The sequence below is a fragment of the Protopterus annectens genome, chromosome 3.part0 (genome assembly GCF_019279795.1).
Source record: "Protopterus annectens isolate FY-2018-M chromosome 3.part0, PAN1.0, whole genome shotgun sequence".
NCBI classification, from domain to species: domain Eukaryota; kingdom Metazoa; phylum Chordata; order Ceratodontiformes; family Protopteridae; genus Protopterus; species Protopterus annectens.
In genome coordinates, this window is record NC_056731.1 from 50,320,749 (window position 1) to 50,344,925 (window position 24,177).

The window sequence follows — 24,177 nt, forward strand, 5'->3', positions numbered from 1 at the left end:
TTTACAGACAGTGGTAAGTGGGTAGGTGGGGGTAAATGATAAATGGCCCTATATATTGACTGCTGAAGGTTTTCTATATGTGACTAATACCTCTGTCCATCAGGAGTTTGAACCTCAGTGTGCACTGTACAGTCTATTGGATTTAATCACACCAACAACACACATCTACACTTTCTGCCACTGCATAATGCTGGTATTTGATCCATTAATTCCAGAAGTTTGTTCCATGAACTTCTGCCAAAAGTCACTCAGTGTATCAGTCCTCTTATAGCCCTCCCCAGATATATTAAGCTGACTGTGACCTTATATTCTTATCTCACCTGTCCATCTTCTTCCAAATCAAAGCCCACCACTTAGTGCTAGGTTGTTGGTACCTCACTTTGCACTCTGTACTAAGGTGATGGTGCCCCAGGACAGGAGCTTTGGCTATGGTTATACACACTTTTCACATTTCTGAGGGCCTTGATAGTTTCAGTCTTATCCTCTGCATGCAGAATAAGGTACTTTGATGGTCTTTATACCTTTCAGCTCAGACTCTGTAGAGCTGCACTGTGCTACAGCCAACAAGCATTATCACAAAGTTGACCTAGCAGAATGGGAGAGTGCTGGAAAGTAAAGGTTTCTTGATGACTTACTCCTTGACCCTACCATCTCAGCTTTCATCCCATCTTGAAAGGTATTTGATCCAGGTCATGTTTAAAATGCTTGAACATATATTGGGTGTCATGCTTAGCACATGTTAGATTCTACATTTGCCATATTCTTTTATTTAGATGCACTAGAAACAAAATTATATTTTGTCTTACTCTGACAGGCTTGTTTTTTTTAATACCCTTTCCTTTTTGGAAAATTGTTAATGTGGGAGGACTGGTATTGATTATATGTTTATGCAGAGATGAAGGAATGGTATACTCCACCAGACATAGTGCAGGCTATGAGGAATATGTTTCTGTTCTCAGAATAAGTGCATGCAGTTGGTAGCTGTCTGGGTGCTTCATTCACTATGAAGATTCTACATTACTTTTTATCACAAAATAAAACTTGGTAAAACTATATAGATAGGCTGTCATTTATGATAAATAATACATGCAGGAAAGTTCCACATTGTAAATTAGTTGCCTTTAATATATACAAAACATGTGTTAAAATAATGCAATGGTTAGATTAGTATAAAACACATGAACAGTATGGTCTTGGATCCATTGTTTTCTTGATGTTAGCTTTGCAGCGAATTCTTTAGAACTGTTCTTGGAAGCATTCAAGCAGTCATGTTCCCTACACTGTTGAAGAGAAAACTGGAGTTCCTTTTATGATGAACCCTAGCTCTGAATCTTTCTTATAATGTAGCATCATTACATCACTATAAAATCAGTTAAAATGTACACCAAAAATTAAATTCTTTCTTAATACTACTTTTATATAGTGCACACCAGTTTTTTTAATCCAGCCTAATGCTTCTTAAACTAAAAAATGTATTATTACTATAAAGAGATACCATCTCACATTATTCCTCTGCTCTTGTTTGTTTCATGACTTCCAATATCCTAAATAGCAGTACTTCTCCACATAATATAGTGGTGGCTTTGCTACACTGCATAAAACTAGTTTTTCTACCTCCCTTTACCCCAAATCAGCATTGTCATCATTTATACAAGGGGGTGGGGAGGCATATCAACAGTGACCAAATCAATCTGATGATGATCCTGATCTTAAATGTATTTTCAGTTTTTAAATTCAGTTTTACTATTAAAACTTTCCACAGTCCTTCTGCTTGTCTTTCGACTGAATGCGATACTCCAGTCGATTTTACATAATATTTGTTTTGCTTCCATTTAGTCTGCTATTAATCTTCTCTGCATTGGTTTAGCTTTGAGTTTGGCAGAATTATTTGTCTAGTAGTAGGTTAACCGTTATAATCCCGTAATCACAGCACATGAAAGGTGGTAAAATGTAACAAGAATTAACAATCATCTATTTAGGTATGCACCTACTGCTAAAAACCACACTGAAGGAGCAAAAAAATACTGTAAAATCCAGTATAAATCCAATGCTCTTTATTTAGGTAAGCACTTTCGCAACCAGTCCTGGTTGCTTCCTCAGACCAAAGATTACAAAAAAACTTCATCCCAAACATTAAAAGCTTTGAATCCTGTGTCACATGACTATGACCAATTAATTAATTAAATGAGTTAAAAGAACAAGTACATTCAAAATGCAAATACACTCAAAAAGCACAAAATTTCATTCAAGGCAATATATAAAAAAGCATATAATGTTTGTTTATGTCTTTCAGCTTTTCCCAGTTAGGGGTCACCACAGCGGAACTCCGGTCCACTGATGATTGGCAGTTGATTTTTACGTACCGGCTTGCCAGGCCTGACGCACAACCTTCAATGAAGGTACGTCCATTCACGTATGTCTCCACGCAGAAGACGCTCTAGCTGAGAATTGAACCGGACAGTGTCTTACTGTGAGGCAACAACGCTACCGCAGCACCACGGCATATAATATAATATAATATAATATAATATAATATAATATAATATAATATCTTTGGTCTAAGGAAGCAACCAGGGCTGATTGTGAAAGCGCTTACCTACAATAAAGAGCATTGGATTTATACTGGATTTTACAGTGTTTTTTTCCTCCTTCAGTGTGGTTAAGCAGTATTAGGAGTTTACGTTTTTTCTGGACATTTGCCTTGGTGTGTTTACTCCTATACTTCATAACTGGGCTTCTCCTTCTTTTTTCCTGTGTATTTAGGTATGCAGACAATATGTAGTGTGTTCTGCTCCCTGGTAGGTTTGTTTACAATCTGCAGCAATTATTATTCCTGAGCATATATTGTAAATAATTTCCTAACTACTGTTGTAGAGTCAATATTATTCTAGCCTGGTAAGTATGGGATTCCACCCATTATCATTTTCCTTTCCACTGTTTCATGCAGGAAATGTATGACTTCCCCTAGGTTATCAGCACTTGACTTTGGTAGTCTGTACAACCCAACAATAGTAATCTCTTAAAGTACTGTCTTTCTTGCCTTGGTTACACAATCTACAGTACTGGTTACCATGAAAGGTGTAATAATCCCAGGTATCATAATAACCTTCAATCCATATCGTAACACCTCCACCTTTTTTGTTAGAATATCTGTCAGAGAAAACTACATTTATGCCCTGCTACAGCTGGTTTCCAATCATTTTCTTTAAGTCTGTTTCCCAAACAATACTATCAATCTTATGTGAATATAGTAAATTTTCTAATAAGGAAAAATGGTAATAATGTTCCCAGAGTTAACAACTTGCACCAATAAATCAAAATTTGCTATCTGTGAAATGTAAAATTTCTGACTTAGTAAAATTCATGTCTTAAATTAGTCAAATAATATAGCTGCTGCAAAATGTTTTTTCTCTTTATACCTGGACTACATCCTGTCTAAATACATATGTGCTCAAAAGTAGACCCAGATATTCTATACAGTCTAACATTTTAAAATGGATCATTTTTCATATAGGCAGTTACCCAGCATTTACCCCCAAAATTTGTTTTATTTACACTGACCTGGCTCTCCTTTGCATGTGTGATTTGTGAAAAATGCATCCTAATACCTGTAGAAACGATGTTGTCTAAGAGAGTTGTAAGTTCACTGGGAGCAGATTATTTGGTCCAACATGAAAACAAATCAGCTCCATACATATTTACATTTATGTCCTTAGGCCCTATTCACATCCTGTATTTTTGCTTCTAGCAAATATAATGTTATTCAATCTTCACTATGTCTGCTGCAACTATGAGTACCCTTTTCTTTAATAACTGGCTCTCCAATTACTAAAGCATAATTTTTGGCCTGATAAGAAGAATCCTGCACCTCTAATTTAATAACGCCTGCTCTTTCAGGTGTTACAAAAGAGAAACACTCATCACCGTTAGTCTTTGTTTTTAAACACTTTTATTAAAATATCACTTAAGACATACACACACCTACATTAATAGGAAAGAAAACAAACCATAATAGCGTTTTTCATGCATTAGACATTGCATATGCGTTTCCTTTCTTTATAACAGCCATACACTCCAACATTACATATACTGTGTAATTCCTGCCTTTTCTTGAACCTCACTCCTCCCTCTCCTGAACATTATTCTGCAGGTATTGCTCCCTCACATTCTATTTATTTCTGTATAATTTACTCCTTTCTTAACTAAAGATTTCCCCTCCAGTTCTTTTATATCTTTAACAATATTTAGTACTTCGGTTTCAGCTGGCTTAGATTCTGCTAATCAAACTATCGTTGTACTTCCTCAGCCAGAGCCAAGTTATCAGCTTCAGTCTTTCTTCACTTTCTTCTTACAGGAATGTTCGTTAATCCTTCCAAATTTAATTTAAATTTCTTCCTTTAGACTGTCTTTTACTGCTTTTTCTGCCTTCTCTGTTGGCACTATGATGTAATTTGTTGTAGACCGAATGTTTTGCAGATGAATAATGTTATATCTGTAATCCTGACATTATATATCAAAGTAGTGTCCGTTTGCTTGTTATATTTTATCTTACCATTACATACATGCATTACTTAATATATTTTTCTTCCTAGTTATTTGTTAAGAATCCTCAGATTGTTGTATGATTGCATCCTGAATTCAAAAAGTGTAATCTGTATTATCAAGTTTGGGGGCAACCGTGGTGGTGCAGCGGTTAGCATTGCCACCTCACAGCAAGATGTTCTCTAGTTTGGTCCTCGGCTGGGGTGCCTTCTGTGTGGAGTCTGCATGTCCTCCCTGTGGTCACATGGGTTTCCTCTGGGTGCTCTGGTTTCCTCCCACATCCCAAAGACATGCTGTAGGTGGATTGGATACTCTAAATTTGCCCTAGGCATGAGTGCATGCATGTTTGTGCCTTCTGTGGAAGGTTGGGCACCAGACTGGCAACCTGACACTGTAAAACTCCACTGCCAATCATGAGTGGACAGGTGATCTGCTGTGGTGACCCCTAACCTGTAAAAGACAAAAGAAGAAGAAGAAGAACCTGTATTATCAAGATTGATGGGGTTGGGCGATATTTTCTAGTGGACGACATTTCCATTCTTAAATGTGTTTTGTTTGCACTTTGTCTAACATATTTATCTCATCAGCTAAATCATTATCATATGTGACAACAGTGTTTTAGGCTTTTCCAGTCACACAAGTACAATCATCTGCAGCAAGTCTAGATTTACTGTAAATAATAGCAAATCATCAAAATGTTGAAATGAGGAACACAAATCTTCAGTATCATCATGTGTTATATTTATGTATATTCAGGATTTAGTACACTAGACAAGATATTTATACTTCAGCAAGTCATTAATGGCATTCTTCTTTTAATGATTACATCCTCAGTGATAAACAATTACATTAAATACTTCTCTAAAAGAAAAACATATCTGAATTAGTAATCACAGAATTGAAAGAATTTAAATCAACTAGTAATTTAAGTCAAATTGCATGACAAAATCATACAAACAATATACAAACCAATATTAAGTACAATGAGCTAACTTTGTACTTAGGGAAGTATTTCATAAGGTATTTATTCTGACCTATGATGCCAATCACACAAGTTACATGAAGATGCTAAATGGTTTGTATCTTGCATGGGAAACAATAGTTTATTCCTCACAGTCACAACTCAAGTTATAATTAGATAGGCTCCTTAGAAAGGCTAGTGTGCTCCTACCTACAATCTATCCCATTCTTATACAAAATAGAAAAAAATATCAGAGGTAAAAATTAAATATAAAACAAAATAAATCATCTTCTCCTAAGCGATTGCACAGGAAATTACAAAACAATAATGGATGGTTTGAGACAATATTTGCAGTCTTTGCTAAAACTCATACTTGATTTACTTCATTGTATTTGCTTTTTCCTTATTTTAGCAAAGAACTTGGAATATATTTATTATATAGTTTAAAGTCAAAATATATTGTAAGTATACATAAAGCAAGGTAGGCAAAGCATAAGCAAAAAAGTAAAAGAACACAAAAAGAAAAAAATATATTGTGACGCCCCAGCACTGGCCCAGTAATCAAGGAGCCTCAATCCTCACCACTGGCAACAGTGAGGGACACACACACTGGGAGGATGACAAGTATACACGCAGTAAAGTGCAATTTCCCTTAAGAGCACACAGAGATCATAGCCAATCTGGGGCTGGTTTCTCCCTCTTTCTCCAGATCCCAGTAAGACTCCCCACTGACACAGCTATAGGGTTGAGATCTCAGCTAAGTGGCCAAACCAAGATCTCCAGTACCATCTCTGTCCAACCAGTGTTTCATGTCCCTGCCCAAGTACCTGACACACACTCTTTGAGATTTGATTTATACACACACGCGTGCGCACACACACACACACACGCACGCACGCACGCACGCACGCACACACACACACACACACACACACACACACACACACACACACTTCTGGGAAAACGCAAAAGAAAACCACTTTCATCTGGTGTATATCACCAAACTTCTTCAGACACCATTAAAACACATAAATCTTTCTTATATAGTCATGTCACCAATCAAGTCCAGCAAGCAATAAAATTTGAAGACAATTATCTGAAAGTCAGACACTAATAAAAGGAATATATAGAATATAAATTTACAAAAATACAAAAATGCATGAAAGCATTAAAATCCCATATATTAAAGAACTGGGATTTAAAAAAAAATACCTTATCTATCATATACCTTTAGTTTTAATAAACTGGATATGGAAACTGTTTCATTTAAGCCTGGTGGAGAATTAGTGTTTAAATATATCTGCCACCAGACTTCCTTTTCCTCTAAATATAACTTCCAGCCCCCTCCCCCCACCGAGTATAATACTTGACCTGCTGTAAAACTGCAAACCTCAAGGAATGTTGAGGAAATATTTTAATATGCCTATATAAGGCATTGGTTTCATTTTGATGCCCTATCTCATAAAAATGTTCATAGATCCTTTGTGCCAACTTAAGCTGCGTCTTGCCTATGTAGAATGCAGTGCAATCAGAACACACGGAGATGTACAATACTTCCCAGGAATAATAACTATATCTCCCCCTGATATTTACTATTTTGTCTTGTATTTTAATACTGGATACTGGCAAAATGTGGCAGCATTGATGGCACATACCACAAGGCGCCATCCTGCCTGTCATTTCAATATTATCAAGCCTCTCTGATATATTCTTAATACTGGCCCCTTTATGATATACTAAAATACCCACCATTTCCTGTTCACCGTTAATAATACTCCATTTTTTGTTCAAAATATCTAAAATTGTGGAACTATTACTAGAAAATGTGATTACAAATGGTCAAAATGGTTAACCTCTATTAGCGGGGTTAGTATTGTTGACAATATTGATATTATTGTTGTAATTGTTTGGAACAATAAACGCCTCATCACGTGCATTGGATCCAAGCTCGTTTGGGACCCCTCTTCTGGTATTAGTTAATTCAGTGAAATCATGCCTATTTGTTGTTAAAAGAGGTTGATAAATACCTGTTCTATGCTTGGAAATAACTTATTCTCTTATATTATTAACTAAAAAAGGGGGATACCCTCGGTCCAAAAACATTTTTGTCATAGTAGCATATTCATCCAAATAATCATTGAATTTGGAAATCATTCGAGTGACTCTCACTAAATGACCTTTGATTATACCTTGTTTGACATGTATAGGATGACTACTCATATAATGCAAAAAGCTATTCGAGTATGTGGGATTTCTGAATATGGTGGACCTTATCCCCCCATTGTCAGTTTTAGAAATAAAGACATCCAGGTATGATATTTTTTCTGTATCAATGGTGTAGGTAAATCTTAAAAATTCTGTCGTATGATTGATATATTCTATGAACTGTGGTATAACTTTGATTGGGCCCTTCCAAGCTACAAATAAATCATCCAAATATCGAACGTACATGGAGATGTATATATAATAAACACTTGGAAATAAAAAACATTTTTCCCACCAAGCCATTATGATGTTAGCAAAAAGGGGGCCACAGGCTGATCCCATAGCTACTCCTGTAATTGCTTAAAATAATGGCCTTCAAAATGTATATAATTATTTTTCAAAACAACCTCCATTAATTGGGTATAGGTATTAATGAAATTCTGTTCAATTCCTAATTCCTGATGTAAAAAATCTGAAAACCATTCCAGACCTATCTGATGAGGTATAAAACTAAAAAGGTCCTTCACATCGATTGTTAAAAAAATTCCTTCATGAAATGGTACGAGATTATTACACAAAATAAGGAATTACGACCAACAAACTGAAAAAACCAATGAACTACGAAAAGTGCCGACTGCACACAGAGGAGAACACTTGGTAAAACCACAAACAACTTTATTGCAAGCTGCAAACAAAAGAGTACCAGTGTAGGTAAGCGCTTTCGGCGAGTACAAATGACCCGCCTTCATCAGACAATTGTTAAACAAGGGCAAGTGCAATTTATACTTAACTGTTAAAGCAATGCGCCAATTATATGAAGGCACGTGAATAAAGTATTGACAAAAGTTACTTGTTTAAACCACTTGAATAGTAACAAGCACATCATTAAAAACTACACATCCAATACTTAATTTTTCTATGTTACATAGGATAAAATATATTGACCTTATATGCACCAAAAATTATGTGCAATGAAAAACACGGAAAAAATACAGAAAAAATACACAGAAAAAAGTCTTAAAGGTACGCGGCAGGATGATACCAATAGCTCCAAAAAATTTTTTAAAAACAAGTGATATTAGGACCTTAAAGAATTAATAATGTTAGGACCTAAAAAATTACTACCGTTTAGCATATCTATATTGCCACAATACGGATCAAAAGGACTAACCAATAGGAAAGTAGAGGAAAAAAAGGGGATGAAAAGAAGGAAAGGAAAGGGAGGGGGGGGGGAAGAAAGGGGGAAGGAAAGGAGGGAAAGGAAAAAATTATACTTTATGGAAGGAAACTCATCACTGAATGTCTCCTCACATGAATAAATAAATGAATAGACGCCCAAACAGGGACTTGACCCTGGAACGTCAAACTTTACACAAAATTTACCTGATATGGGATAACCATTTAAGGACACATTTGATTGATAAAGCCTCATTGATGCCAGGAGGGATGTGAGCCCTAGTCCTGATCTGCCATAGCAACTCGTCAATTTCTAACCTGAGTTGCCATGGACCACCCCTAATATCAATATCCCTTTGTTGTAATACACAAAATTGGAAAATGTGCCCTGGATACTCAATACAGTGCCTGGCTAGGGCATTGGTGACATCTTCTTTAGAGATGGCATATTGATGCTCATATATTCTACATTTAAACTTTCTTTCGGTTTTACCGATGTAGAACACATTACATGAGTTACAAAGCGCAACATAAGTCACCACCTTGGACTCACAATTGAAATGCCCAATAACCTTGTACTCCTTACCATTGATGTCAAATCTGCTTCCCACCTTAATATGCTTACATTGGGAGCATCCACCACATCTAAACATACCGCTGGGTCTGTTAGATTTTGGCCGTGACCTTCTTTCGAAAATACTTTTCAGGTTCTCACCTCTTCTGTATGTGATCATGGGTGATACACCCAAAACCGTGCACAGTAATTTATCATGTTTGATGATTTCCCAATTTTTATTGATAATTTCTTTGATTTTCAAGGCATCAAAAGAATAGGTATGTAAGAAACTGGTCTTGAAAGAGGTCACATTGGAATAGTTATCGTGGCCAATACCTAACGTGTCTTGCAAGGGTGTAAGGTCATTGGAGGATGTAGATGAAGTAATGTTATGGCCTAGAAGTAATGGAACAAAGTGACCAGAGTCACGTTTGTGAGAAACTTCCGCCACTACTTCAACAACTAAAGACCTTGGATAGCCTCTTGCCAAGAACATTTTAGTTAAATTATTACATTCTGCTTGAAAGTCATCCTGATCTGTTACCATCCGGGCTGCTCTAACTATTTGGCCCTTAACAACAGCTTTCTTGTGGTGGTATGGATGGTTACTAGTAAAATGCAAGAAAGTGTTAGAGTAAGTTGGCTTTCTATATATGCGACTAATAAACCTTTGATTAGCTCTATCCTTGATTAATGAGATATCCAAATAATTGGTCTCATGGTCTTGAATGTTGTAAGTGAATTCCAAAAAATCGGTTGTTTTAGTTATACTATCTATAAAGGCTGGAATCAATGCTTTATCCCCATTCCAGATACAAAGGATATCATCCTGGTAGCGAGTGTACCAGGAAATGTGTTGTTTAAACAACCGGTCATTGAAGAGAAAAGTGGATTCCCAATGGGCAAGTACTGCATTAGCAAAAGTACCGCCACAGGGGGAACCCATGGCTACACCTGAAGTTTGTAAATAAAATTTCCCTTCAAAAGTAAAGAAATTGTTCGATAATACAATTTCCAACAAAGTTTCGATGAGATTAATCGTATCATGTTTAACGTTTTTAGCCATCATAAACTCCCTCACCCACGATATGCCTGTCTGTTGGGGAATGACGGTGTAAAGGTCTTTGACATCTATTGTGAGAAGGACCATGATGTCGTTATATGTAAGCTTGTTAATTTCACTAAGACAAGACCATGAATCTTTACAAATATGCTTCTCACTAGCAATCAAAGGTTTAAGAACACTGTCAACATATTTTGCACATGCCTGGGTGATGGAACCTCTCCCATCTATGATGGGTCTAAATGGGGGGGCCTCCAGGCTTTTGTGAAGCTTAGGAGAACCAAAAAGAGCGGGAATACGAGGGGCTGCCATAGTCAAATATTGAAGAGTATTTGTGTCAATATAACCCTCCAAAAAAAGGTCATTAAGCATGTTGTTGATTTTCTTACATGAACCTCAAATCTCATTAAGAGAAATAAGGAATTGCCAGGAATCCCGGCATATATGAGGAATCTTAAGGACTTCATGTTTTAACCTGCTGTCCAAAAATTAAGCTATGTAGCTGGTTTTAGACCACCCAGAATCGACTATTGGTTGTAAGGTGGGGGGGGGGGTTCCTTAAGTCCTTGTGGATCTTTGGAACACCAAAGATCACTAGTATTTTGGGAAACTCTATGGACATGTAATTATACTCTGTTACTGAAATCTGATCTTGTGTTACCATGTCCATTAATTCATAGTCAATTCTGCTGTAGGCCAAATTTACCTCATTCAGTGAAGCCTCACAATAAGTCTCACTATAAAGTAAATGAAACATTCTTTGTACATAGTCATCCTTATGCATTGGCACAATTCCCCCTCCCTTGTCTGGCTGCATAAGCCTAATATCCCCATTAGCCCTTAACTGCTTTAACACAGTTAATCCTCCAAAGTCAAATTACCAAAACCAGACGAATTGTTCAAATAATGCCTAAAGTCAATTTCACATGCTTTTTCAAAAGTCTTTAATGTGTTATGTAATTCAGGATTGCATACGCTGGGTATCTGTAAATCACTATTACTAGTCAAATAATCATTGTGGGCATTATTTCTGTGAAAATGTTTCAAATTCATATTTTGTACATACATCTTCAAGTCACAAATAAGTTGAACAACATCCATGGATTTATTAGGAACAAAGCTGTTTCCCCTGCTAAAAAAAATCAGCGTGTACACAGGAAAAGGAAATACTACTGTAGTAATAAATTTTAAAATCACAAGAAGCATTGTAAACTATTTTATAAGTCTCAGAAACAGCTACTTCTGGTATCTCATTTTGTTGTCGTAACCCTTCCTCTGATCCTGCCATCTTCTCCTGTTGACTTGGGGGTAAGGACGCTGGTTCTGTGTTGCCATTTCATAGTCTCTCCGAGCATCTCACTGCTGTGGAATCTAAAGGGTCAGCCATCTGGTCATCTTGTTGTTCATCCTGGTTCAAGTTTACAGAATTGTTGTTAATATTCCCAGCTTGGGCCGACTGCCCTCCAGGTGGAGCAGGGTAGGTTGTACCTAAATTATAGGCCCACCTATCCCTTTCCAGCTTTTTAATTTTTTGGTTAGCAATTTGGACTGACAGGTTATCAATCTTTTTGAAAATAGTTTCATACTGAATTTTGATACTATTATGCAGTCCTAGACCATTAATAGTGTTGTCAAGTTCTTTAATTTCAGTATATAATTTGTCCAACAAAACGCTATTGTGCTAACTAGAAGCTCCATGAGCTCACACCCATGTCTGTCGAACATTGCCAGGAGTTCCTGGTGTAGAAGGGAATGTTGAATTAAACCTGAGGGGTACTTCCAGGTCCAAAGACCTTTAGGGACTTGTTGTACTTTCAGGCATTCCCTAAAATATATATTCTCTTGTTGGCAATCTTCGATATTGAGTCAATTTATTCTTAAATTCATTTAACTTTAAATCAATAGCTGGCATATTCCCCCATGCAGGAACCCTTGTGGTATATCCCTCTGTTGCCAGGAATCAAGTGAACATGGTACTTGCCTTACCCCGTCACACTGGTTCCCTGGAATGAAAATCTCCTCAGCTGATTGTAAAGGAGGAATGGTCCCATTAATGGAGATATTACAGCTGTTCCTCAGGACCTCAGGGTTTTTTTTTTTCAAAATTAGTACAGGAACAACTTGTTCTTTCCTCCACCGAAGATTTCTGCATCAGCTGTTGGACTAAAGCCATTAAATTGTCCACTGAATCATGTAGTTGAGCAAATTCAATGTGAGACACTCCAACATTGCCTTCTGCCATGCTGCCAGCAAAAACTAGGAAAACCCAAAAGAAAAATGTGCAACCAGTAAAAACAAAAACAGCAGGCAAAGGAAACTAGGAGGTAAAATCCAATCAATTTATTCTGGTAACCACTTTCATCTGGTGTATATCACCAAACTTCTTCAGACACCATTGGAACACATAAATCTTTCTTATATAGTTGTGTCACCAATCAATCAAGTCCAGCAACCAATAAAAATTGAACACAATTATCTAAAAGTCAGACACTACTAAAAAGAATACATAGAATATAAATTTTCAAAAATACAAAAATGCATGAATGCATTAAAATCCCATATATTAAGGAATTGGGATTTTTTTTAAATACCTTATCTATCATATACCTTAAGTTTTAATAAACTGGATATGGAAACTGTTTCATTTAAGCCTGGTGGAGAATTAGCATTTAAATATATCTTCCACCAAACTTCATTTTCCTCTAAATATAACTTCCATGGACCAACCCCCCCCCAGTATCACACTTGACCTGCTGTAAAACTGCAAACCTAAAGGAATGTTGAGGGAATATTTTAATAACTGGTAAGCTGACAAGTCACTCAATAACCCATTAAGAAACTATATAAGGCATTGGTTTCATTTTGATGCCCTATCTCAAAAAATGTTCACAGATCCTTTGTGCCAATGTATGCTGGGTCTTGCCTATGTAGAACGCAGTGCAATCAGAACACACTGCAATGTGCACTACTGTCCGGGAATAATAACTATATCTCCCCCTGATATTTATCATGTTGTCTTGTATTTTAATACTGGATGCTGACAAAATTTGGCAGCTTTGATGGCACATACCACAAGACTACATAAGACTTCTAGGAAAGGCTGGCACAGGTTTACTAGCTATGCCCCCTTCTGCCCAGAGGTATTTCCAACTGCCACCAGCCACTCTTTATCAGCTACTTTAAGGCCCTTAACAAACGGTGTCCAGTCCTACTGTGTAATGTTACTATTAATCCAAATGGTTGACCAAGTGCCAGGCTATTAGGAGTGGCCTATACAGTTTCACCAAGCAGATATGCAAGTACTCTAAGAGATTAAATATGTCTCATAAATATCAGCCACAATGATAGGTTTAACTATATTTAATAATAAATAATAAAAGAACATGACAATACTCAGTAAGTAATCAGTTACATCAAAATCACAGGAAATATTTAAAACAACATTACAGGTCAGTCTCAAATAAATAAAGAAAAACATCTAAGCTATACTTTGCTATATTCCTATCTGAATCTAAAAGAGTTACTATGCCCTAAAAAACTTACTTGCAGAACAACAAGCAGGCAGAAGTGGTGAGTTGATTTTTCTAGGTCAAAGACAAGATACAAAATGCCCCCCACTCTCTCTCAGATAGTTCTTAAATTAATATAAAATATTACTTCTAGGTTTGCTTGGATGGCATCACATTTTGTCAGCTGACTTTAGTTCCCAAGCAAAACCCCCATTGTCGGCAACTGCCAACATTTCAGCATCTCCCTGTGAAAAATACATATCTCTCAGATCTTTGCAACTGCTGGAAGACATAAAACAATAACATACTTACAAAACAATGCAGAAGGCACTCTAGTTCTAGACATCCTGCCTCTTTGGTGCATTGAAACTAACTTTTCTAGCACAATTATGAAACAAGTTAATTTCAACTATTTTCTTGAAGTTTTACAAGTTAACCCTGTATGTTCTAGTTCCAACTGTTAAAACATATATATATTTACACAGATATAATAGTTTATATACATTTCTGCTCTAATCCAGCAGGGCACGCTGTGGTCACACATTCAGGCTCAGCACTGTACAAACCCTGTTCAACACACTTTTGTACCAGGAGTTTAATATAAACATAACATACAATTCTAATACATTTGTAAGACAAGCATGTGAATCATGTTGATATTCACAAATGACATATGATTATTTACAAAATTCCAGATAGCTGGGCTGGCAGTATCTTCTTCTGTTGCATTTTTATATAAATCATATTAATATTAACAAATGACATATAATTATTTTCAAAATTCCAGCTAGCTGGGCTGGCAGTATTTACCTTTGTCACATATATTTATCTAGGTTTTATCAAACCTAAACTCCTTTATGTATGTTCTTATAAATACCCTTTATCTGTAAAGCAATAAAATGCCATGTTCTACTATAATTCTTTATAGGTTCATAGGTAGGTACTAGGCTATCTGCCTGAGGGCATTCATAAGCCTAGCCAGAGTGTGTCGGTTTTTGCCACTACATTGATTAATTAACTGATCCTCTGTCAAGCAGAGTCAGTGAAGTGATTCCAGGGGTGTATTTTCTGTTACCCATCCACTCGTCAAAGTTTCTCTTGAAGAGTGCTAGTGAGGGGCTCTGCCTAATGTAGTTTGTAGTTAGTGATAGTTCTGCTTGTGGTATTTTTGTTAAATATCTCATAAGTTATATGCGCTGTTCTTTAAAATGAACAAACACTGTTATGGCAGACTTTATATATATATATATATATATATATATATATATATATATATATATATATATATATGTGTGTGTTTATACATATATATATATATATATATACATATATATATATAAATATGTATATATATATATATATATATATATATATATATATATATATATATATATATATGTGTGTGTGTGTGTGTGTTTATAGTCTTGATATAACCTTTACAACCCATGTTTTCAGTCATTTATTTATTTAGACCACATTTTTTTTGATGACCACTGAGTTATTTCCACTTGATCTATGGCCTATGTTCAGGGAACTGAAGGTGATATTCATGCTTCCTGAGGGAAATTTGGTCAGGGCAGTGGGAAAATTCTGCTGCTGTTCTGTTTTGTGTAGGGGAAATTATCCAAGATGGAGGAAAAGGTGTTGAGAGAGGGTGAGTTACAGAACACACATAGAAATATAAAGAATGGTATTGGAATCATTAATTTAGAAAAACAGCCCAGAAAATTATATTTGGTACATTTGATAAATGAAGAAAATTTAATTAATGCTGCTAAAGACTGAAGTGAAATTATGGATGAATCAGCGTTTATAAAACAGATGTGACCGACTCAGGCTACAGAAACAAATTGCTAATAAGAAGCTAAGATTAGAAGTGGCACTGTGGAACTTGCCAACAACTTTAATTGAGGCAATATGCAGTTTGTTTGAGCCGACTAGCATTCCAGAAAAGGAAGAAGGAAACTTCTGGTGATTTGCAGGTGCAAGAGACACCCATATCATATGTGAATATCATGTCTAAAGGAATTATAATTTTGGAAAAATGGTGGCATTAGCTTTTCTACAACAAAGTTGAGTAGTAAGAATATATTGCAAAACTGAAACTGACCTCAATTGATACATTACTTGGAAATGGCTGGTGCAGCTGCTGTGGTTTTCTATTACAAATATACAGTCAGTCGTATATTTGAAAACTATCATCTTTAAATAGTAAAATGGACAGTAAGTTTGTAAAAGCTTTTACAAATATCAAAGTTAACAGTAGAGTAACTATAATAGCCTGGGTTTGGCCATAGCAAAATAGTAAAAATTTTCAGGGCACCTTCCATGCTCCCAAATTGTCAGGCAGCTCTAGCTGAACTGACTACAAGACATGCTTGGATGCAAAGCCCTTCAGAGCTTTACTGCTGCCAAAGAGTACACTCTTCTGAGCCATTTGAGGATTGATGATTGGCTTGTGATTTCTGTAGCTGGGTAGATAAGTTCCATTTGGGGAAAAAAACCTTCCATTTTCTTAATTTTGATCATGCTTTATTACTTTCCTCTTCAATAAAGTTATTTTAAAGTTAGGAGTGTATATTTTAACAGATTGTCCCAAGACTGAAACATACTTTTAAATGGAGCACTCATTTTTTCTGTCAGTTTAAAAGTGGAGTAAAGTAACTAAACACATTTTTTCTGTGGAAAAAATGTTTATTTTAATTTTGTGGGGCTGGCATGTTGCTTAAAAATGCTTTTTACTGTGTTTTTCTATCAAAAAAGTAACTTTTGTGGATGGGTAGTGTTTAGTGGCAATTGCTGCTTGAGTTCCTCAGCAAAATTGCACCATTTTTGGCTTGACCATGGAACAGACTTGCAGTCCCATGGTCCATTTTCCTTCTAGTTGCAAAAAGAAAAATTTCAGCAAACAGCCTTTGTCACCACAGCAGCCTAGCAGTTTGCCTCAGCTGTAAGTGGGTGACTCTGCTGTGGCCATTTGGCTGTACCTCAGGTCAGTCATCCTTTACTCTGGATCCCTCTGGTGTAGCACCTAGAGCCACTTTGGACCGGTAGTTAGCCACATCCTCTGCAGCTGTTGGGGTCCCTTCAGTGGAAAAAAAGAGCCACTCTTGTCGGTCTTGGGAGAGGGAACATAGAAGTTTTCCCTGCTGCTTGTCATTAATAATATGGTGGCCCAATTTTTCCTGTCAAAAAGAAACAGAAAACCAAGTATGCATCTATCCCTTCTCAGTAGTTTACATGATTTGGCTCAGAGTTTAATTCAGGCTATAGATCCTTACTGTAAAGTAGTTTCTGGTAAAAGAAACAGTGATTCCTCATTTTTCTGAAGAGATACAGGATTCTGAATCTGAACGGGTAGAAGGAGGGAAGGATACAGTTTTTTTCCTCAGATTTCTGATCCAGACTTGGAGGAGAGCTCAATTTTTTATTCTCCCTCTGGGAATCTCTCTTTCTTTGAGACTATTGCTAGAATGTGCCTGTGTTTTCAGAGATAGAACACTGAGGTTTTTCAGTTCATCAAAAAATATTTAGTTGTTAAAGAAGAATTTTTTGAGTATGTAAACCCATTCCTCCTGTTCTGTCTGCTTTAGAGGGTGTGTGTGTGTGTGTGTGTGTGTGTGTGTGTGTGTGTGTGCGTGTGTGTGTGTGTGTGTGTGTGTGTTATTACCTGCAATTTCCGATAGTCAGCCAGCTGCCCATAAAAAGGCAGGTATAAAGTATAGATTTCCTCAGCCTTTTTAATTTTTATACACTATTCCAAACTTGACTCATCAGCTATAAGCTTTAATTGATCCCACTGCTGGTAAACACTTAATTCCAATCCTACTCTTTCTGATAAAGATGAGAAAATTATTGATAAATATGGGGGAAAAGCGTATACTTCTGCAACTTTGATTTTCAGAATTTTGAATTGTCAGGCTCATGTGTTAAACTTTGTTCTAACAAATTGTGAAAGTAAGAATAATGTCTTATTAACAGTTTCTTTTTGTGAAGGAAAATTTGCTTTAAATAACTTAGTTTCTTCTATTGCACAGGCCACTACTCATTGTTTACAGTGTGTGTATGACTGTCTTGATGCTTCTTCCAGGGTTATGGCCACTGATACTATTTTGAGGAGCTATGCATGGCTGTAATCTCTGAACCTTCCAGATAATGTTAAAAATGTGATTTTAAATTCCCTCTTGGATAGAGATTTAGTGTCTGGTGATCAAAAAGTCTGATGAAAGGAGTAAGGTTAGCAAGGGAAACTTTTTAATATTTTTCAGCCCTCCGTTTCCTAATTTTCCAAGGGATTTGAGAATCATAGATGCCATAAGATCCAAAATCCATCCATATTTGGAACAAAACAGAATAAACAGTCTCAACAAAATACAGGTAAACAAAAGTTTAAGAAGAAAATGGCAAGGGGATTCCAAAAAGAAGTCTTGGACAGCCCAAAACCAAGGACAGGCCAACAGGTCTGAATGACTGTTATAGAGATCTTGTGAAACTCTCCAACCCTGGCCCATTTTTTCTTCCAGAAAGTCTGAATCTCCATTTTCTTTTTGGCAACAGATACATTTAGACAAATGGGTTCTGAAAATCATATAGCTTGTTGCAGTCTGCAGGGTATCCACATTTTTCATATTTAGAAGACTTAATTATCTTTGCAAAATCTTTTTCAAAGTGTCAAATATGTCTCTCTCTTCACTGATTGATCTCTTACACAAACTGGGATTCCAAGAGAACATTCAAAAGTCTTTCTTGACTCCTTCACACAGGGTTGTGTTTTTGGGACATCAGCTAGACACTTCAGTTCAAAGAGCTTTTCTTCCACAGGAAAAAATAGATCTTTATCTAGATCTATTTCTAAATTTTCCACTCAGTCTTCAGTCACAGTGAAGGAATACCTCAGAATTTTGGATCTTACGGCATCTATGATTCTCATGATAGTCCTGTCAAGTCTCCACATGAGAAAGATACAGTAGTATCTGGAATTTCTTAGGTTCCAGCATCAACACCTTTTATCATTTCAAATTCCAGTGCTGGGTTTTGTCAGAAGAGAACTATTTTGATGGAGATTACTGATATCCTTAAATACAGGTCTTCTCTTCTCCCTCCCAACTCCAAAGCAATCAGTCACCACAGCCGCTTTGGACTTTGCTTGGGGAGCAGTTTCAGGAGGGATAAATGTGCAGGGGGTATGGGACACCAAGGACTGATGCAGGCACATAAATATAAAGGAGATGCATTTCCTGATCAAGCCACTCAACTCTCTAACCATCTTTGGTCAATGGGACCTCTTCAAGTGGTTACAGGCAATACCACAATTATGTGGTCCATCAACAAACAAGGGAGAACCAGGTTGTACCCCTTTGCAGTTTAGCCATGTTAGCTTATGATATAGCTTCACAGCACAGTTTCACTCTAGAGGTATGCTACTTTCCGTCAGAGCAACATTGTGTATCAGACTAACTAAGCAGGACTGGGGCAGACCCTCATGTATGGAAACTAGATCAGGGGTCTTCCAAGATTTGATCCACCTGTGAGAAGTTCATTAAGTAGACCTCTTTGCCTCCTCTCTGAAATATCAACTGGCAAGGTTCCAGCTAGGACTCCATGTAAGAAGGCTTTGAAGACAGATGCCTTTTCTTTTCTTTGGACAGGAATGTTCCTGCATGCTTTTCCACCCTTTCCATTAATATCCAGGGTAGTTTTGACGATACATAAGGAATCCTCCAAGATCATGGTGGTGACTCCCTTCTGACCTATGCAACCATGGTTCTCTTTTCTTTTGGAAATGGCTGGGGGCAATTATCATAAGCTTCCTCTCAAACTCACTCTACTTACACAACAATAGGGGAGTTTGATACACCCTGACATCAATCAAATTCAGTTGACTGCCTGGATGATAGGGTCTTAAACCTTTTTAGGCACCTGTTTACTGAGGATGTGCAGCAGATACCAATGGAGGTAAGAAAGTCTGCTACTAGAAATTCATATATTAGCAAATGGAAAGGATTTTCTAGTTGGTGTCAACAACATAACTATTTAGACATTCAGTGCTAGCTGTGATATACTTTCCTATGATCTTTCTTATTTGTCTTTCAAAATTAATTTATCAGCCATTTTAGTATTTCTGTCAATAGTGCCTTCTCTTTCAATGCAGTCACATGTCAAAATGTTCTTGAAAGTGGTTTTGCATAAGAGGCTTCAAAGAAAACTGATAGCCTCTCCTTGGGACATTAATTTGTGTTAGAGGAGCTAATACTTACTCCATTTGAACCAGCTATCTGACTGACTTGAGGTTCTTAATATGGAAAACAGTCTTATTGATTCCTCTGACCTCTGCAAGAAGGGTATCGGAGTTGCAAGTTCTTATGGTGAGTTAACCTATCTCACTCTTCATAGGGACAGATTTTCTTTGAGAACTAATCCTTCTTTCATGCCTAAAGTGATATCCAAGTTTAATTTAAGCCAAACTGTCCATCTCTCCTTTTGATTTCCTGAAACTAAAACTGAGGGAGAAAGGATGCTCCATACCTTGGATGTCCACAGACAACACGGGTAATATCTTGACAGAATTAAATAATTCAGATTTTTGGATCAATTGTTCATTTCTTGTGAAGGTAAGAAATGGGACAACCTGTGTCAAAACAGACCATTTCCAATTGGTTGTCTAAGAGTGTGGGTGTGTGCATGGTATTTGTGTGTGTGTGTGTGTGTGTGTGTGTGTGTGTGTGTGTGTGTGTGTGTGTGTGTGTGTGTGTGTGTGTGTGTTCGTGTGTGTGTATGTGTGTAAGTGTGTACCTGTCTTGAGTACAGAAGATTTCTACATTACATTCCGGTTTTGTGATGTTATCCTTCTAATATGATAATCTGACATATCTTTAATGTATCTTTCTTATATTAGGAAGAAAAAGTCATTAATGCAGATCTGATGTGGTAGTATAGAAAATGTATGCATGAGGGCTTAACATTACTTACGAATCTGCACTATACAGAATCATATTTTTTTCCTTCTATCTCCATTTCAGAGTGAAAAATAATTGCTTTGCATTTCACACACATCACAACACGATACACCTCACATTCTACTTACTGAATTGCACATGGCCCACAGATAGTGCCTCAACAGAGGTACACCTCTGCTAGTTTGATCTGTGTGTGAATTTAAAAAGCTAGTATATTTTAACAACTATTTGTAAATACCAGTCCTGCCACTTATCAAGTGACCTGAGTTTCAAAATAAGCCTTTCAATTACAAAGAAAATGTCGCAGCACCATCCTAGTTATTCTGCCATGGCAGTATTACCTCAGAAAGATGTTAACTGTGATGTTTCAGAGGAGCTTCTTAGGATACTAACTTTGTTTTTAGGCTGATTGAACTGAATCTATGTGATGTAATTCAGAGATGAGTACTTAGGAGTGCTCATGTTTCACTCCTGTTGATCAATAGCATGCACACCTCTCAACTGTACTGATTTTCACAGAATATTCAGATTTTTGCCCCATATTTTTGGTCCACTTTCCATAAAATTGTAGTTTTCTGGTAAATTAATGGCAAATCATTAAACACTGAAGTTAGAAAACAATGACAGACATTTGAGTTTCAGACTTCATACCCTTCAGAAAATTCATGCTAATGCAAAACCAATTATTCTATCAACTTTCTAAGTTTGTAAGAGCAATATTTAAAATTGTCCCAATTTTGGGGCCTTTGTATTACTTTTATTTATGGCTTTGTCCAGATTTCTCCCTCTAACAGGTTGAGAGTTATGATAGCATGTCACATGAATAGGCCATTCAGGTCAGTTTTCATTTTGTTTTCATATTTTCTTTTAGGTTCTGAAAACTGATGTATTTAACATGCCACAGTATACCTCATTCTAGCGATGGGACTATCCTGTAGGAATATTATCCTTGATTATGCCCAGTTTTTGTACAGGCTGACATGGTATCATTCGTTTGTTAACATTGGCATGCAGTGATGTCGCTAAGGGTCTTCCACCTATGCCCAATGGGTATCCCCCACTGGTCTCCACATCTTATTCAGTCTGTCAGGTTGGAACTGCATCTTTAATCTTTGCTTGGAATTGCACTTAAAGTTCAAAATTGTTACTGAGAATGAGAAGGTGATATTTAGAATTTGCACTGCTGAGGCACTGAAAATTCAATGCTACTGATTTCTGTATTAATTACGCTGCATAAATGAAGAAATGGTTTGTCAAATATTTGTCTTTCTTTGCTTTTTCTGAGTAAGAAATTACATAGCACAAATGCTGTGATGGTGTTGAATGGGTTATGAAGCTTACTGATGAAGCTGTATATTTCCAGTGTGTCATTATCTGACACTGACATTATCTCAAACTAGCAACATACAGTCAAGCAAATCATATGTATGTGTCCTGAACTTTCATTGCTGCAGATGCTGTCACAGCTGTCATTTGGTCTAAGGCCTTCATTCACAACCTCTGTTTTCCTGTACCCATCCAACTTCTAGATTTCCCTCAAGGCTAGCGTCTACTTCCCTGTAGTCCAGCACTGGCTACAGGTGTAGCACTTTTAGCCTACTTTTTGTTCTGACCCATGTGAGCTCTTAGCTTTCAGTTCCTACTATGGCCCTATTTAATGAGTCCCTTACCAGGATTGAGACAGTGCACTAACTGGGCCCAATGTTGTCTGGAGGAGCTATCCTTATATTGAAAAAGATGGCCTTGGCATGGTTAATACAAGGTAGGGGGGGGGTCACAGTAGATGACCAGAAAGCCACTGTATTTTAAATACTAATCTGTTTTCTTTGCTCCTTATGAAAGCAAGTATGCAATGCATCTTAGCACTTAAAGAGCATTCGCCATTCTCACATGGTGAGGCTGTCCACAGTAGCTTGTGGCCTAACGCTGTGAATGCTTGCAGAAATCAGTAACATCCAGTAACAGCCATTATTATATAGTTGTGCTATGTATCCCTTCCCCTGACAAAGGTTTGCTTTCCTTCCAGTCACTCATTTCCTCTTTTGCCACCCACCCCTTTGATTTATAGGCTTGCTTGCCAAACCAAAGAAGTGGGTTAAGGAAGAAAACAACCTTTTTTTTCTCACACTAGACTAACCTGTCTAAGCCTTCCAATGGAATACTGTTCTAAAAGTCCACAAAGCACTTCATAAATGTTTTCTTCTGGAAATATAAAGTCAGAGGTTGCCAAATAAATATGCTTGATTTTCTGTGCACTGTTTCTGACAAAAACAAGATATTCCTTGAGAGATTAATTTTTATGTCCAATAAAAGTATTATGAATTGAGTTTTGTGTTGCTGAAGTTTTTGTTTTCAGCATTTCAATATTTTCTTTGTGTTTTTAACCTCGGAAATACTCATATTACTGCTGTATTATGTTGTATTATGTTACAGCAGCAATATCAAGTCAAGCAAAACTGCATATGTACATGCAGTTACTTTTCATGATCCCACATTCTTAAGCACTTTTTCTTTATTAAAAAAAAAACTATTATTCACGTGTTTCCTATCAGAAACATGGCTAGTTTAGTGGGTGCAAGGTGTCAGGGGGCGTGATTGTGAGTGTCGATACCAGACTTGTTTTTCCTTTCCATGTCAATTTTAGGGCATTACAGCGGTGACATGGTGCTCTAGGCAAGAGAGCCTGCTTTTTTTTTCTCTTTAACATAGTGTTGAGGGGCACCTGATCAGGGAGTGACATCAGTTATCAGATGAGCCAGCTCCATTGCTTATAGTATCAGTTAGGTATTTAAAGTTTCATATAGTACCCTAATTTTCTTCCTGAGCTCTTTAAGGATAAATATATTTAGGTCATAAAGTAACTTATCCTATAGCAGTCCATCTGCTGTGGCTGAACTTGTTTCACTAGCTGTAGATTGAGCTATTGAGACTGTGTGTGCTATTCAACTTGCAGTCCTTTAGGTTCATAGGATCACACTAGGCTGTTGATAAGGTACATCATTTCTAGCCTGTCAAAATCACATTTCATCAGCACCTATAACACAAACTACTATCTAAGTTCTTCCTGTCTTCATGAGGGTTTGAGTGGCCATACCAGGGGTGAATTTATGGTTTCCCATCCATTTGCCCAGGTTGTGTTGGGAGATGGTCGGGAAGCTACTTTTAAGGGAAATCTATTTCATAAACAAGGGATTATTTGAGAGAGAGGT